Source organism: Lepus europaeus, chromosome 17, assembly GCF_033115175.1.
Source record: "Lepus europaeus isolate LE1 chromosome 17, mLepTim1.pri, whole genome shotgun sequence".
NCBI classification, from domain to species: Eukaryota; Metazoa; Chordata; class Mammalia; order Lagomorpha; family Leporidae; genus Lepus; species Lepus europaeus.
This window is the reverse complement of record NC_084843.1, coordinates 51,249,931-51,268,385: the sequence shown is the minus strand read 5'-3', so window position 1 is coordinate 51,268,385 and position 18,455 is coordinate 51,249,931. Positions and strand designations below refer to the sequence as shown.

At 39.7% G+C, this 18,455-nt stretch overlaps 1 long non-coding RNA gene across 1 annotated transcript in view; it reads right to left on the bottom strand.

Annotated features, from left to right (window-relative positions):
• Nucleotides 1-18,049: 18,049 nt before the first annotated feature.
• LOC133776016 (uncharacterized) overlaps nucleotides 18,050-18,455 on the bottom strand; it is a 28,480-nt gene continuing 28,074 nt past the window's right edge. The window contains exon 3 of the long non-coding RNA XR_009868329.1: nucleotides 18,050-18,353. This is a non-coding gene — a long non-coding RNA (uncharacterized LOC133776016). The remainder of the gene's footprint in view (nucleotides 18,354-18,455) is intronic.

Sequence of the window (18,455 nt, the reverse complement as noted above, 5' to 3'; positions counted from 1 at the left end):
GGTGACATTTAAATTGAGACCTGAGTGATGAGTCAGGATAGCTGAAATAGAGATTTCTGAAGAATGGCCTACAAAAAGGAAGAGTAAGCCCCAAATCCCTGAAGTGAGAGCATGTTTGGAATGTTTGTTTTCAGTGGACCTTGAAATACTGTGTTTATAACACAACATTTACCAGAAGCATACTGTATTTATGTGGCACCAAGCATTCTTTCAGCAACTGTCATGTACTTTACCTCACTTAATCTTCACAAAGCTCTCTCTAGACAAAGGTCTCCAAAAGTTCATGGAAAATATATATTATGAAAAAACTATGTATGAATTCCAAAAATATTTTGCATTAAAATAAACTTGTACTAACTTTTTAGAAGACATCAGAACAGGATCTAGTTTGAGGAACAAAGACATCAGTTTCATGGGATGGGTATTATGGCACAGTAGGTAAAGCCATCCTTTAGGATGCCCACGTTGCATATCAGAAGGCTGACTGGAGTCCCAGCTACTCTGTTTCTGGTCCATCTTCCTAGTAATGTGCCTGGAAAACAGATGAGGATAGCTAATGTACTTGAGTCCCTGCCACAAACATAGGAAACACAGGAGTTCCTGGCTCCCGGCTGCAGCAGGGCACAGCCCTGTTTGTTTTGACCATTTGAGGAGTAAACCAGCAGATGGCAGGGATTCTCTCTCTCTATCTCTATCTCTCTCCATTTCAAATAAACAAAAAGGTCCTTTAAAATATGAAAGAAAGATATTAGTTAGTTGCAGAAGAGCTACTACCACAGCATCATGAATTCTTCCAAATTGAAACAAAAACAAACATCAAAAATTTATTGTGAAGCTGAGGTGGAAGAATGGTGAAATCATTGGTGCCTTACAAAAAGTTTATGAGTACAATGCTCCAGAGAAATCAGAAGTTTGTAAGTAGACAACTCATTTTAAGAAGGGACAAAACAGAGGCCAGCACTGTGGCTCACTTGGTTAATCCTCCACCTGCGGCGCCGGCATCCCATATGGGCACCGGGTTCTAGTCCCGGCTACTCCTCTTCCAGTCCAGCTCTCTGCTATAGCCCAGAAGGGCAGTGGAGGATGGCCCAGGTGCTTGGGCCCCTGTACCCGCATGGTTGACTGGGAGGAAGCACCTGGCTCCTGCCTTCGGATCAGCTTAGCACTGGCTGTGGTAGCCATTTGAGGAGTGAACCAGCGGAAGGAAGACCATTCTCTCGGTCTCTCTCTCTCTCACTGTCTACTCTACCTGTCAAATAAATAAATTTAAAAAAGGGACAAAATGATGTTGAAGATGAAGCCCATATCAGCAGACTATACACATCAATTTTCAACAAAGATTAATCATGTGCTAACTGTAGAGGACTGGCAGTCAACAGCAGAAACAACATCCAACACCATAAGCATCTCCATTGATTCAACACACACAATTCTGACTGAAAAAAAAAATTTATTTGAGAGGTAGAGTTATAGACAGTGAGAGAGAGAGACAGAGAGAAAGGTCTTCCTTCCATTGGTTCACCCCCCAAAAGGCTGCTACGGATGGAACTACGCCGATCTGAAGCCAGGATCCAGGAGCCTCCTCCAGGTCTCCCAGGTGGGTGAAGGGTCCCAAGCACTTGGGCTATCCTCCACTGCCTTCCCAGGCCATAGCAGAGAGCTGGACTGGAAGTGGAGCAACTGGGACAGAATCCGGCATCCATTTGGGATTCTGGCACCACAGGCAGAGGATTAACCAAGTGAGCCACGGTGCCAGCCCCTGACTGAAAAATTAAAATTCAGCACTTGGAGAGTAGCAAAACTGTTATGGTCGGGTCAACTTCAGATAACAGTAGAACTTTCATAGGAAACTTCAAATAAGAGGAATGAAGATGCTGAAACATTTCTTCAAAGAGCTGTACAGGAGATGAAATATGGATCTACCAGTACAACCTAAAGGCAAAGCACAATCAAAGCAATGGCAACCAAAATGCAGACATAGTACAGTCAAAGCAAAAGCAGACAAATCGAGAGCAAAGGTTATAACAATAATTTGGGGGGATACTCATAGCATTTTTCTTTTTGACTTTCTGAAGGTCCAAAGAATGATCACATCTGGTGAATAGGATAGTATCTTCAGAAGGCTGGCCAAAGTTTTAGCAGAAAAATGCCCAGGAGAGCTTCACTAGAGAGTCCCTCACCACAACAATGCTCCGACCTCATCCTTCTCATCAAACAATTTTTGCAAGAGTTTCCATAGGCATCCACCCTACAGTCTTGATTTGGTTCCTTCTGACTTCTTAGAAAGTCTTTAAAGGGCACCCATTCTTCTTCAATTAATTTTGTCAAAAAGACTTCATTGATGTGGTTAAATTCCCAAGACTAAGTTCTTTAGGGATGGATTAAATGGCTAATATCATTGCTTTCAGAAGTATTCTGAACCTGGTATAATTTATGTTGAGAAATAAAGCTTATATTTTCATTTTTATATTTTTAAAAATTTTATTTATTTTCATTTAATTTGAAAGGCAGAGAGGGAGGCAAAGGGGAAGGAAGAAAATTATTCTATCTACAAGTCCACCGTTCAATGCCCACAATGGCCAAGGTTAGGTCAGGATGAAGTTAATAATTCCAGCCACGTCTCCACACGTGCACTAATGTCCCCAGTACTGAGCCGTCATCTGCTGCCTTCCTAGGGTGCACATTAGCAAGAAGCTAGATCAGAAGCAAAGCTAGGATTTGAACCAGGCACTCATATGGAATGTGAGCATCCCAGGCAGCAATTTAAGTCACTGTACCAAATGCCCACCCCTATTTTGATCTTTTAATTCTACTTTCCACTAACTTTTTGATGTCCCCTAATATATAAAACTGTTGCACTATGTTCATTATACAGATGAGGAAAATAAGTTGGGAGAGCTGGAGGGACCTGCCCAAGGATATCCAACACATAAGAGAGAGTGGGGACTGAAGCTGCTAACTCCACACATTGTATTCTGGGCTCTTCTGCTAGACTTCCTTTCCTTTCTTCACCCAAAAAACACAGAGTAAGTGAAAAATGCCTCCCAGGCAGATGGACGGCATATTCATCACTCTTTTCCTGACCTTCTTTAATGTTCTGAGTTGCACTAAAGTAGAAGCGAATTTGAAGACACGTAAACATCACAATCAAATATTTGGCAAATTGAGGGCATGAGTTTGCTCTCAGGCAGCACTAGATCTTGTTTATTTTTTAGAAAAGAAGGAATAAACTCTTAATCCCCTTTCTCTTTCCTCTTTTCCTCTTCCTCCCAATTATTGAACATTGATCTTATTCATTACATTTGGTAGCTGATTAGCAGGCTTTTATGTTTGTGATTCACTATGACCTTAGAGACAGCTAAATAGTACAGATCTGGGAATCAAGAGACCTGGGTTGGAATCATCTCAGCCCCACTACTTACGGGCTGTACTGATCTGCACCTATGTATCTTGGTACTCTACAAGTCTCAATTTCTTCATGTATAAAAACAGCATGAAAGTATCTACCCTTGGAATTGTTGTTAGGGCTAACTTAGAAGACAGAGAAAGTAACCAGACCAGAAACAAATGGCTACTTCTCAACCAAAAATGCTATACAGTGCTAGGTATGAGCACAGCAAAAGAAGTTAAGTTGTACTGCTGAACTGGAGAAGATGAGGCATGGGTTTTAGGCCTACTAAAGTCCTTGGGCATATAAATGAAGATGATAACGTATCCTTTATGCTGTAATAAAACCGATATGTTTTTGTAAATTAGAATCTTCTCACCCTGAGTCCCAATCAAATTTATTCTCCGTCGGGTATCATTGGGGTAATGGCAAAATTGAGAAAAGTAGAGTACACTGAGCTCTTTTCTAGTAACTAAGGAATAATTCTTTGTATGGGAAAACCCCCAAGTATAATCATGAACTCAAGCAGCTTCTGAAAAGAGAAAACACCATTTTACTTGAGATTCCAAAAGTAATGCCCTAATAACTTTAGATAGTAGTAGCTTCAGCCTTTGAACTACAGCTGGTTTTCCACAACCAGTGTACACAGATAGAAGATCTCAAGTGATGTTCTCATCAGGCTGTGATGCAAACAGCTAAGCATGGATCCTGGGAAATGTCTCACAGCTTTGCAGTCAGAGGATAAGGTTGAAAAACATGAAATTGTTGCATGTCTGGCTGGACAAGGGAGGGCATGGAGGTACACCTTCAAACATTTTTATACCTATCAACTGATAAAACAAAAAAGTATTTCCTAAAGAAATACAGAGAATACCACTTCTGAGAATTTGAACAGGTTATAGTACTAGCCAACAAAATTCATCACACAGGATTAGAGCAAGGAAGGGACTGTTTTCTTTCTTGTCTAGTTTTGTCCCAATGAGTGAATTTTCCACTTTTATGAAGTGTGTGAATTTGTTCAGGCTCCAAGACACCCACTCCATCCAAAATGCCTGACACAGTCTTCAGTACACCCACCAAAACATTTTTTCTTGTTTCTTTCTAGTTCTGAATCACAGTATATCCATCACCCACCAGTGGCTTTCCATAACTTTCGAACTTCTGCAAGCACTGAATTGGGGTTGAGGTTATGGAAGAAACACAAGATATTTTATTTATTTGCGGTAGATTTGGGGAGAGAGGAGCTGAAGTTTGAGAATCCTTCAAATGAACAGCAAGAACAATGTCAGGAGATCCTGTGTGGAAAGGGGCCAAATTCTCCCCCTCCCACATACCTTCACCTTGTCTTTAGGGAAGTTCAGTTGGATACACTGCATATAAACTTCAAGAGGGCCTAAGTATCTCCTTCCCTGAATTACTTCCCTGCCTCCAGTTTCTGATGCCTCATAATGGAGGTCAGAAGATGACTGTCCCAATTTTCCTTTCTAGAACCCTGCAGACTCTTATGCACAGACCCAGAAAAGTATACCAAAGATCTACTGTTTCACCTTGTTAGGAACCACTATGTCCTCAGTACAACCTTTCCTCATGGAGTAACTGCAATGAAGGGGAGTGTGTTAACACTCACTTGCTTCTCTATAGAGCTCTGCTTACTAAGGGGTATATACAAACACCACTTCACTGAATTTAGGTCTTACACTCTAGGTAGAACACCTAGTCTGAATTTTTGATTTTCAACTTTTAATACCAAGGCACATGGACTTTCCATTTCCTCTGAAGGCAGTTGTTCTTCCTTCTGCTTTTTTGAGTCTACCTTTGTCATTTCTCTGCCCACCTGATACCTCAACATGATTGGCACCAAGTTGAGTGGTGTCATAGAGAGACTGCTTAGCTAAAACTTCCCATCTGACCTTTTGCCAAAGAAGTGGAGATCTGTGACCCATGGGAGGTACTCAAAAGACCTGGCTTGTACCATTAACCTTGCTAATCTGGCTTCCAACCAGCTATGGGTTTACCATCATCCTATATTTTTATATCCAAGTAAAATACCTTAAAATGATTTTCAAGAAGATCCAAAACGAGCAAGGGCTGTGAAGAGGATATAAGGTCTAAATTTAGAATGAGAAAGAATCAAGTCCAGCCTCCTCATTTTTCTGTGAAGGAAATGAGGCCCAGAAAGGTGATGACTTGTCCAGAGACACTATGCTTATGAAGTCAGAGCTTAGGAGTGTACCCGAGAAATTATGACTTCCAGGCTAGGGTTCCTTTCCGCTATCTAATTAATTAACATTAACAATAGTTCAGATTCTTACTGTAAGAATATTCACCAGCTGTCCATTTCACAAAAATTCAAGAGGTAGCAGTGTGAACTGAAAGGATCACAGACCTTAGTGTGAGCAGATATGGGGTCAAGTCTAGCTCTGCCATCCCAGGAAGTACCCAACAACCTCTCTGAGATTCTGTTTTCCTATTGGTCAAGTGGGGCATATGCCTGCCTCGATTGCCTCTCTGAATTTTTGTGAAAAGCAAACACTGTAAGGAATGTCAAATCTCTGTGAGGAGTGTTAAGTACACTGATTCTCAAATTCCACTGACATAAAAAGGAGAGAGTTCTGGATGCCTGAGGGGATGAGATACAGCATCTGCTGAGAATTCTTCCATCATAACAGATGTGGTCCTAAGGCAGAAAGCAGCTTGGGGAGAGAGAATGACCAAGAGGAGAAAGAGAAAAAGTCCTGTGATATTATGCATCACTAGGGTGACAAAGTGTCCCTGGTGTTCTAATTTTAGCACTGAAAATCTTACATCCCAGGGAACTCTTCAGTCTCAAATAAACTGGGATGGCTGATCATCCAAAACACAATACCTCTAAAATCCTATAATTTCACTCATTTGGAAATTAAATTCACTTACAAGACACTTAAAATATTTAAGATATTTAAGTTCAGAAAATTTTAGTAGCCACAGTGAATTTTACATTACCCCTCTTCACTAAGTTCTCAAATGAGAGATAAACCTAGGTCAAGAAAAATACATTTTTCTGCCTGTCATGGTCACTACCCAGTGACTTCCCCATATCACAGAACTCTGTAAACAGCAGAAACTCAGCAGGAAGGCAGAGTGGACCAGTAGATTCAGGGTAAAAAGATTGGAAAACATGAAAGAATACTATTTACAATAGGTCTGTTCTCCCCAGTCAACCAACGCCCTGCATCATGGCAGTGTGTGTACAAAGGTTAAGAAGCTTGTCAAAGCACAGTATCTAACATGTTATTTAGTCTAACATTCTCCAGTTCCCCCTCCCCCGCCCCCACTTAGAGAGCTGCAGTCACTGATTCCCGACACGGATTATCTCTAACATCTATTGTTTAATAATATGCACTCTCAAAATGCAAGACTGTACAGGGCACTACTTCAACTTTATTTATTCCAATTGGCTTCTCTGGTCAAGGCCCTTAGAGTATGAGTTCTCTTGGCCAAGACTGGAAAGTGTGTCATATTCAATATTCTAAACTATTCATCCCATGTTCTGAGTTAAAAACAGGCAGACTGCCTGAATACACCAATTCTGAAATCTGTTCCAAAGAAGTCATTTTGTCATGGGAAGAATAACTTCTTTAGAATTGTGTGCAGAAAGCATACCAAGAAAAATGAAAAGCATTGGAAAATTTCTGGTGTGCAACCACATTTGTAGTTTTTACCAAAATATTTATTCTGGTCTCTCATCTCTCCAGAGCAGATTTTTGAACATATGGCGGGAGGACATTTTTCTGTCTTTCTCTCTCACCATCTTGTATTCCAGTTTTGCAAGTAGAGCCATATATGAAAATTATGTGTTTTTTCCTTCAAAACATACAGAAAATTAGAGAATAAAATATTCTAACAAGTAGCACAAATAAAGCATTTATATAAAAAGCTGGCAATAAATTCTATTGGCATAGAAGCTATAAGGAGTATTTGAGATTTTGTCCAACCTTATTCTTTTCACAATCCTTTTAGATCACATACAGTTATGCCCACTTGGAGCTAAAAATAGTTTTAAATTCTGATGAGAAACAAAGGCAGGATAAAATGACAGGCACAGCACATTTACTAAAATAATCAATAGTACCTCTTATTTCTGTACTTTCAAATCACCTTGAAAAAAATTATATATATATATATATATATATGACTGGATTAGGTGGAGTTGGGGGTTAAGGGTCAAAAAGAGCCTTATTTGCTTATGTAAACCTCATACCTGATTAAACATACCGTAAGAAAAACATCATCTGTCTCTAAAAGTAAATACAGTAACTTATGCACCACACATTTCATCATCGGGTCTGTTTGTTATGTGCCTTGAAAAAAGGTCCTCTACTATACTTTAAAAAAAATCTTAGCTGTGATTTCCGTCTCTGTGCAAAGTCTTATACATGTTCCAGGCTTGTGTATTTCTCTCTTTCTCTCTGTTCACCATGATATTAATGGTACTAGCTACACAGGAATATTTACTGCCCGCAGAGTCCCAAGCACTTTACAAACACTAACTTGATAGACTCAGTTAATATTAAGAATAGTAAATACTATTCTTACCCTTTATACAGATGAAGAAACTGAGCAAAGAAGGGTTAAGACCTTGCCGAAGGTCACAGAGTTCCTAAATGCCAGACAATGATTCAAAGCCAAATGATCCATCCATGGCTTTCACTGCCACCTCTCCAACCCACTCCACTTGCTGCTTATACTTCAGACACCCTGCTGATTTCTAGTCTGTCAAAGGCTCTTGCTAGCCTCAGTGACACTGAGTGTGTTGCCTGTAGAGTTCTTCCCTGCTGGCTCTTTCACATCTTTCCCTCTGAGCCTAAATGCCACCTCTTTAGCTGGCTTTTCCTGCATTCCCCTAAAGCTAAATGTCTCTTCTCTGTTACTCTTTCCCTATGTCCTTACTTGTACCTTTCATACAAAATGCATCACTACTTGTAATTATTTTATTTTGCAATCAGATTATTTGTTTCTCTCCTACTAAAACATTATTTCCATAACAGCATTGTTGATCCTGCTCACAGCAGTATCCCCAAAACTAAACATACCTGGTTCATCACAGGAGGCAATAAATATTGAATGGAGAAATTAATTAATTTATTAGTGATTCATAAAGAACTTTTCTATCAGGTGGGGAACTTTTGTTCTGACAAGGGCCATTTGGATATTTATAACATACTTTCTGGTCAATACAAAATTATCAACTTAAAAATTAGTCTGCCATAGATTTATTGAATTTTGGGTCCCACTTGCAGTTGCTTTGGCAGGGTCAGACCAAGTGATTTCATTGACCTTATATGGCCCACAGGCTGGAAGTTTCCCACCTCTGCAAGTTTAGACAAATCACCTAACTGGAACAAATTTCAGGCTAAACTGAAACTAGGTCCAGGCTTAGGTTCAGTAAATAAGGTTCTGGGTCAGAGGTTTTTAGCAAACATTCTTCTAACAGATCTGTGAATCTGGGTCCAATCTCAAAACCTTTTAGACATCCATCTTCCTGCAAATAGTCACATTACAACACTCTGCATCAGCTGCCAAATCCTGCCTGGACATGCACCAAGCAACTAGCAAATTCAAGCAAGAAGTAAGAAGGCAGAGATGGAGAGAAGCCAGTCCTATAGCTCTCAGCCTCTTGTGCTGTCCACAGATGTCATGTTTCTTCCTTAGATTCTAACTTTTGTATAAATTCTCTCTAAAGGCTTGGTACTACATAGGTAATTAGGGCTCAAATTATTTCTGTCACCAGAAAAATGACGGTCAGACCACAGCCTTAATTTTCAAAACATTGTTACATAATGATTCTATCTGACTTTCCAAATTGAATAGTCACTAGTATAAAGAATTATGTTAGACAAAAATTACGAAGCCAATTACTAGCATTATAGGCCCTGCATGAGATCAATGGTTCCCCTACCTAGTTTCCAGACCAGAACCCTGAAATGAAAAGTTTTCTTAAATATACTTAAGTTGTCTTAAGTATAGTTGTCCTAAGTTGCTCTCACAAGGTCCTCAGAGCCCTGTCATCCCTTTACCCAGACCCAAAACAGCATTACTCAGCCAGTAACTGTATCAGTCAGGGTCCTGGCAGGAAGCAGATGGGACACTCAAATGAGTAATCTTAAAATAATTTAATAAAGAGAATACTTATAAAATTATGGTCAGAGTCTAAGGAAACAACAATAAGGGAAGGGATAGTGCAGTATCTAAAGATGGGGTTGTTACCATCCCTAGTTATGACAAGACAAGAGGAGCCAATAATTAACAGAACTAGACCCTAGAGCAATTAGCTGTGGAGAGCAGCTGTATGGAGACAGTGGTCTAGCAAGGCGAGGTGGACTGCAGAAGAGGGATGTGAATGCCTGTGATACCACGGCAAGGAGGAAGCAGAAAAATACCCCAACCTTCTTCTAATAAAGTCATCCATTCACCCAACCCAGCTGGAATCCAAAGGGTACAGGATCACAGAGTAAAGGAAGGTGAAAGGAGTGGGCTAAAGGAAAGTATCCTGTATACTAGCCCCTCACATTACTGGCAGAGAAGCATAACTAGGGTAACCAACTTGACTTGGTTTGCTCTGGACTTTGCCTATTAGACACTGAAAGTTCTGCATACGAGGAACCCTTTCAGTCAAGGAGAAACCATATTGAAATCTTACAGCATCACACAGAGGTGGTATTCCACAGGAATGGGTATTGGAAAATGGTGGAGATGGTGACCTCTGTTGTCTCTTCGGCTCCAGTGTTTTGTGACTCTGTCACCAGTAATGAGTGGGAAAGCACAGGATATATGTATCTAAAAGCCAAATAAGAGTATTGTCACCATGAGTTAACAGACATCATGCACAAATTACAGCAAGACCCAGCATTCAGGATGGAGTCCTTGGCCACAGGATTAACAACGTGAAGAGAGAAGGATTGGGGGTGGGAGGAGGTGTATAAAATAGCTGAAATTCATCCAAATTTCCTTTTCAAATGAGGCTGGAGGTTACTGAGAATTCACAAGACCCTATTAATTGCCTTCCCAGAATCATGATTGTGACAGGGAGTTCATACCAGATGCTCCTAAGTATAATGAGACTAATTTGTAAATGTTCCCATAATGCATCGATTCTGAATGTGCTTGCTGTCAGGGGAAAGTTTCTCCTGACCTCAGTTAATGACCTCCTTACATAGTGAAGCGTGAAGATTGATAGATCCTGTAATTTTATCCCTGTTAATTTCACTGCAGATGCTATTCTTGGGCAACTTGGTGATCACAAGATTTGAAATATTGATAAGAGTCTATAGGACAGCAGTAAAGAAATAGCGGTTTTTAACAGACTGTGAAGGAACTTAGAGCTTGTTAAAGAAAACTGGCTGTAGCTCAAAAATGCATGGGAAACTGACAGAGTGGGAAGCATTTAAGATAGAGTCAAGGAAGTAAACCATAAAATTTATATTTATGAAGCCAGCAATGCCAAATGAGCAACAGGAACCAATGTGGCTGAGTGTGGAAGGGAAGACATATACAGCAGCAGGGAAGCAGGAATACCAGGCAAATAGAAATCACATGTTTAGAATTGTTGACAACATTCCCGACTCATGCTCAGCTCTGCCTGAGGTGATAGACTCCCCAGCACTCAGCCATCACAGCACCTGGACAGGCTACTTACTGCGGACCTGTGCACGTCCCCTGGACCCAGCTCCCCACATTCTGCCATCGTGCTGGCTCCCAGGACATCTGCATATGGGAACACCCACTTGTCACATGAGGGAACTCAATTGTACACCCCTTGGGGCTGTGAAAGATAACAGCCTTTGTGAGAAGAAGAACTCAGAGTGTAAAGAAATGCATTTTGTGCAGAATTCATTTCTTTTAGGTGTTGTCGGGTGATGTTTCTGTTTTCTTTAAGCTGTAACTCACCCCTGAAATACAGAGGAATGACAATGCCTGGCCAATAAAAAAACAAGTGTTGACAATCATCAGTTAAATTCCCTGTCATGCTACTGAGATGTCCAGTATTGCCTCTGAGAAACTAGGAGAGGTGAAAAAAAAGGGACCAGCTAGATGAGCAATGGGGAGTCACCACTTTAACCCTGAGGGACAGTCTGTACATGTTCATTACTTCCACAGAAATCTTTACCTCTAGAACTAGAAGGGTTCAAAGGAATTAAAAACAGTAAATTGAGATATTCCATCTCGCTTTACTCATTCTTATTGGCCATCCTTGGGTAGGCATATCAGAGAAATGTGGAAGATGGTTTAAAAAATAAGGTTTGAGGAGAAATGGAAGATAGTTGACATAAAAACCAAATGGTTGAGCTGGTGGCTACAGAACCCTAAATCTGTGCTTATGGAAAACCCTGTGGTTGGAGCTGTTGGGGAAAATGCAAAAAACTCTGAAGAGGTTTAGATCTGCTCAAAAGAAAAGAAATAAAAATGACATCTCCTGAAATTAGGCACCATAATACAAATGAGCAAATTATTGGATACAAAGTCCAGCAGATTTAGATTCTAGCCTCAATTCTGCTTCTGTCACTATTTGTGTGACCATGAGAAAACATAGAAGTGCAATTGCCTCTGAAGCTGTTCAACAAAGACATTTTCTTCAGCCTCTGCCTCTGACCTGAACCTCTGTTCATAGCTGAAATATATTTAAACCAAAAGGCAAAGCAGAGTTGGGCTTCAGAAAGATGACAAATAAGCTTCCTAAGGTTTCTGATTGCCAGAAACTACATTCAGCAGCATGATAAGATCCCATCATCTCAATTGATATTTTCCATTTTTCCCAAGTTCTCTGAGATAACCGAGTACCTGCCTGCCATGCTTTTGGGCCACAGGTTGCCTGAGAATGGCCCTGGGTGAAAGTGCTCATGCAGCCCTAAAAATAAAGACCAAAATATTGTACATGGAAGAGATCTCTGAAATCCAAAATCCCTCACTTCCATAATGGAACCAAAATAGCCATTGCATGTCCTGGAACTCACAATAAATAAAGATGATACACTATTTTTGTCCATCTGTTTTCTTGAAGTTCTGAATGTTTCAAATTTAATATTAGAGGTTCCCTTTATTCCTTTGTAAAAGGCATTGCCTGACAAATGCAGAGAAAAGTATAGTGACATGTTTTTATAGAACATATCACCGAAGCTTTATTATGAAGCTTTAAGCATTAGGTTTTTGAATATATATTTTAAATAAATAGAAAAGTAATGATGGGTTCCCAACAATTGTAAAATTAGAGGCTCCAACATTATTCTAACAGATGGCATCCTGCTTTGTGTTATCATGTTCCAGTTAGCAACAGTCTTCATTATACAGATATTCTTCATTTTGTGATCTTCATAATAGGGATTAAGGAAAGGATATAAATGCAGTAATTTAGCAGATCTTATTGTTGGAAAGTGCTCATTTACCTCTAACTTGCAGCATGACGCTGTTGCGTAAACAATGTTCTCCTGCTGCTTTTTAGCAGCAGGAAGAATACAACACATTGTTGTTAAGATTGTTGATCCTAACTGGCTTTCACTAGGTATAAAAACCCATAAAGAATCAATAAATACTGTGTGTTTTTCTAAAGAGCATTCAAGGGTAGGTGATGTTAATGTGTTCATTGTGTCCAAACAGTATTAGCCCAAGAGAAATAATGAGGAAAAACATGAATAGAAAATGGAAAATACTCACTCTGTGTTAGTAATGCTTTCCATTAAATAAAGCATTTCAAGTCAATAGCTTGCTTACTACTTACAGGCTGGCACAATATTTTAAAAATTTCCTTACATAACTGGCCATTGATGTTTAATGAGATTTTGTGTGCAAATATTACCAAGTCACTAATAGAGCTATTAGGTATTCATGGAAACTGTCCATCCTGACCCTATTCCTCCATGCTAGCCTTACCCATCCCTGCACCAGAAGGCTTGGTTATAATTAAAAAAAAAAAATGCAGACTTCTCAGCTCTATCTCAACATTGCCTATTGAACTTATGAGGCCTAATAAAGTGCAATGAACATGTCAGGAGAGAATAAATGCTTCTTGTATAGAAATGAATCATCTCAAAGAACTGTATGTCATTTTCTCAAAAGTATCTGTAGTAAAACTGGATTCATAGAAATACTATCCATGAAAACCACACTGAGATAATAAATTCATTGCTTATTATTCTGATCATATTCTGATAATTTTTAGGGTCATTTTAGATTCTTTTGTGAAGTTGACAAAAGTAATGAACTCTCTTAGAAAAATTTATATGTAAACATACACATTTGATACTACATCAGTTTTAGGGTTAAAGCACTTGATTCCAGATTAAGAATCTTTGCCCTTCCAAAGCAATAAAGTAATCATGGAAATCCTGGTGATACACATCATTAATTTTTGTGATATATACTAGAGCAGATCTGAGTAAGAAATGGCAGAGTCCCTTATAGTGTTGGAAAAAGATTTTTCTCCTTGACCAAACTCTAGCCAGCCTCTTCTGAACCCTCTTTTGGACTAGGCTTTTATCTTGGCCAATAACTACTTGAACAAACACTAACATCATTTCCACCAGCTCCAGATCACTACCCTGGGGTGACCTGAAGCCCTCCTAAAGTGCCTGCTTGAGAAAACTCAAGGTTTCCAAAATAATTTACTAGTTTTCTTTTTCGAAACAGCACATAAAGATGTTTATCGAGTCTTGGTGTTTAGGGACTAGGGGGTATACTTCCTGTTTTCTGCAATTTTTCACTTCCCTAACTCTATTGAGCCCCGATTTGTTCCCTTCCCTATTCCCTTGTTTTCCCTTTAAAATGTTCAGTCACATCTGTCCAAATTGAAGTCTCATTCAGTTCAGGCTGGACATTCTTCCCTATTGTAATATTAATAGTGATCAAAAATCTGTTCTGAGCATTTTATGTAGTATCAGGCTTTATTTTTGACATTTATATCATTCAGTGTTTAAGAACATCCAGTATACACATATTACAGGGCAACTGCTTGTGGAGGTTAAGTATATCATTCTCAAAAGAATTTTTCTGGGTTGGCACTGTGGCCCAGCAACTTAAGCCACTACTTGGGATGCCTGCATCCCATATCAGATTGATGGTTTGAGTTCCAGCTATTGTGCTTCCTATCCACTTTCCTACTAATGTTCTTGGTAAGGCAACAGATGATGCCTCAAGTGCTTGAGTTCCCGCCACCCAAATGGGAGACACAGATGGAGTTTTGGGCTCCTAGCTCTTGACTGGCCCATTTCCTGGTTGTTGTGGGTATTTGAGGAATAAGCCAGTGGACAAAAGATCTGTGCATGTGTGTGTTTGTGACGCTTACTCTGGGTCACTCTGTTTTTCAAATAAAAAAAAAATCTGATTTAAAAAAAATAAGTTTTCAATCTACCAAAGAAAGTAAGCATCTTGAAGACATGGTATCCATGTCTTTGAATTCATGGTATGACAAATAGTTCGTATTCGGGGTTTGTTCCGTTTGTTGGATGAATACATGTTTCTCTAGCAGTTTCTGTAAATAGCTATTCCTCACTTAGGGCTTGCATTTAGGTTGCTAAATGATTGCACAGAAGTGCAAAAAGCCTCTGTCAATTTAAGATTACTCAGAAAAGAAGATAAAGAGTATCTCAAATTGTAATGTGAGTCAATGGAAAAAGTGATTTACTTTACAAAAATGAAATTTACACAAAACTAGTACATAAATCAAGATCTCTTCTCATGAATAATTTGAGTCACCTCATATAATTTATAGCCTTTGTCATGAAACCAATTTAAAGCCCTATTCCAATTTAGTATCTCTTCTGTTGAAGCTAGCACAAATCCTGATGCAGGAAACTTGTTTGAATTGCAGAAATTTTTTTCTGAAGTCAGGATACAAGCCCTTCATACATCAATGATTTTTTGTTTTGTTTTGCTTTTTAACCTTTCACTGAGACAAATTTTGATGTTTGCTAGATCATTGTCACAAACAATTCTCTTTATGTGAAGGTTATACATAGCTAGTAGTCACTGCAGCTAAAGAAGAAAACAGGATACAGAAGGAAGAAAATAGAAAATTTCAACCTTTTGATTAGGGGAAAATATTCATGAGGAGGATTTTACTAATGCCAAGCAAGAACACCTTATTAGGTACAATTCCTTTACTAAAAAGCCCCTCAGGTTTGAGGTAACAAACTGATTATTCATAAATGTACCTTATTAGTTAGTTAGACTGTCATATCAAAACACCTCAGACTGCGTAAAACAACAAAATTTTACTTTCTCACAGTTGTGAAAGCTGAAGTCCAAAATCAAGGCCTCAGTAGAACTAGTTTGTCCTGAGGTCTCTCTCCATGGCTTGCAGATGGTTCTCATACTGCCTGTCACAGGGCTGTCCTTTTGTGTATGTGCACCCCGGGTGTCTCTCTGAATCTTCCAAACTCCTCTTGTTAAAGGAATATCAATCAGATGGAATTAGGGCCCCACTCTAAGCCAGAAGAGAGTTGGGAATCTCATTTTATCTCAATCATCTCCTTTAAGACCTTATTTCCAAACTGCAGTGACATTCTGAGATGCTGGGGATTGGAGATTCAACACAGAATGGGGCTGGAGGGGCACAATTCATCCTGTGACATTATGAAATCCAGGAACTGGTCAGTCTGTTCTCTCCTATGACTATTGTCTCTGACCACTTCTGGCTAAGCTTGTTCTCCTAGGATCAGGCTTAGAATCTCATTATGTGGCATCTCTGATCCCATGGCCCATGGGATCTCAGAACAATGACATAATTATTTCCATTTACTTGTCTACTCCTACCAAATAGCCAAAGACCACAAAAACATATCCTGTACAGAATTCTAAGTGACTTACTTGTTTTTTCTATTTGTCTATCTGCTGGGGGGTAGGGGACAGGGGATATTCTTATTGATACAGAAAGTAAATCTCCCATCTCTTGTATCTCTTGTTTGAATTAGATCAATAAATCAATGTCAATAAATGATCAATAAATCAATGTGGGTTACCACAACACTTGTATCAAACTCTACAGCTTTTTGAAGAGGAAAACAGTAAAGGCCAACACAACATGCAGAAAAAGAACTGCCAGATTACAGATAAGCAAATTATGTCATAAGATGAGAAACAGAGATTTAAAATAGTGCACAGACATCTTTAGGATTCTGAATAAATAAAAGTTCACTATGAATTAGGAAATTACAAAGTCATTAATAAAGAGAAGTAGGAAGAAGAAGGATGGGATAATGGGTGGGAGGGCAGGTAGGATGGGAAGAATCACCATGTTCCTAAAGTTGTAATTATGAAATGTAGTAAGTTTGTAACTGTAAAACTATATAATTCTTCATACATTCCTACAGACTTACTTCTAAGGCTACAGTTGAAAAATTTGCCATGGAGCCCCAAAACCCCTTAAGCTGGGTGGTAAAAATACCATCTTAAGTGTTAAAATGATCAAATAGATAGGATTAAGCGTTAAAGCGATCATATAGATAGGATTAAGTGTCAAAGTGATCATATAAATAGGATTAAGTATGTGGTAATAATAATAGATAGAATTTAAAAAGGAGTGAATGCTCCAACATGGGAAGCAGTCCACAAAGCAGACTCAAGGAATGACAACCACTTTAAAGAGCACTCTGACCTCAGAATTAGCCCTTAAGGCATTCTGGTTGGGCTGAAAAGTCCACAAGAGCACTTCAGGCACTGCAGTAAAGAATGTCCTACACGAAGGAACTGGTGGGTGAGACCCCAGTGGAAAGAAGTGGTCATCAAGGAGATACTTTTCTCTGAAGGGAGGAGAGAACTTCCACTTTGCTTATAGCTTTGTCTAAATACTGAAGAAATTTGTAGATTCAAAAAGCTTCCATAGCCTAGGCAGCTCATGTCAAGAGTCTCAGATGATCACTGACATCTTACATAAGAATGTTAATTGCTAAATTAACCACAGGAGTCACTGTGAACTAACTTCCCATGCAGGACCTCTGTCCTCAAAGAGTTGTATTATGAGCGTTAACAGTAAAACTTGTTCTCAAAGATTTATTTCATTTTAGAGTATTAAGTGGATGATATTCTTATGTCTTGTAAGTTTTAGTTATGCCTACATGTCCAACTCCATTGCATGTTTTCTTAGGTGCTTTCTTAATTAATGATAAAATTCATTCTCGGGCCGGCGCCGTGGCTCAATAGGCTAATCCTCCGCCTGCAGCGCCGGCACACAGGGTTCTAGTCCTGGTCGGGGCACCGGATTCTGTCCCGGTTGCCCCTCTTCCAGGCCAGCTCTCTGCTATGGACTGGGAGTGCAGTGGAGGATGGCCCAAGTGCTTGGGCCCTGCACCCCATGGGAGACCAGGAGAAGCACCTGGCTCCTGGCTTCGGATCAGCGCGGTGTACCGGCCACAGCGGCCATTGGAGGGTGAACCAACGGCAAAAGGCAGACCTTTCTCTCTGTCTCTCTCTCTCTCACTGTCCACTCTGCCTGTCAAAAAATAAAAAATAATAATTTTTAAAAATTCATTCTCAAGGACTTATTTTAATTTCATGCATTAAGTGGAGGATATTCTTTTGTCTCACGAGTTATAGTTATGTGTAAGTGCTCACAAAAGATGTACCATTCTTGGGTGCTTCTTTTTTTAAAAAGATTTATTTTATTTATTTGAAAGATAGAGTTACAGAGAGAGTTAGAGACAGAGAGAGAGGTCCTCCATCCACTGGTTCACTCCCCAGAGGGCCGCAATGGCCAGAATGGCGCTGATCCGAAGGGGAGCCAGGAGCCTCCTCCAGGTCTCCCAGGTGGGTGCAGGGACCCAAGCACTTGGGCCATCCTCCACTGCTTTCCCAGGCCATAGCAGAGAGCTTGATTGGAAGAGGAGCAGCTGGGACTAGAACGGGCGCCTACATGGGATGCCAGAGCTTCAGGCCAGAGCTTTTAACCCACTGTACCACAGCGATGGCCCCGAGTGCTTCTTTAAAGTTAATTAAATTTCTAAAAAAAAAAAAAAAAGTGAAATTAACTTCTAGATGCAAGGACTTTGAACAGCTCTTGCCTCAACTGTTGAGTAATAGGCTTTTTGTATTTTTTTCTCAT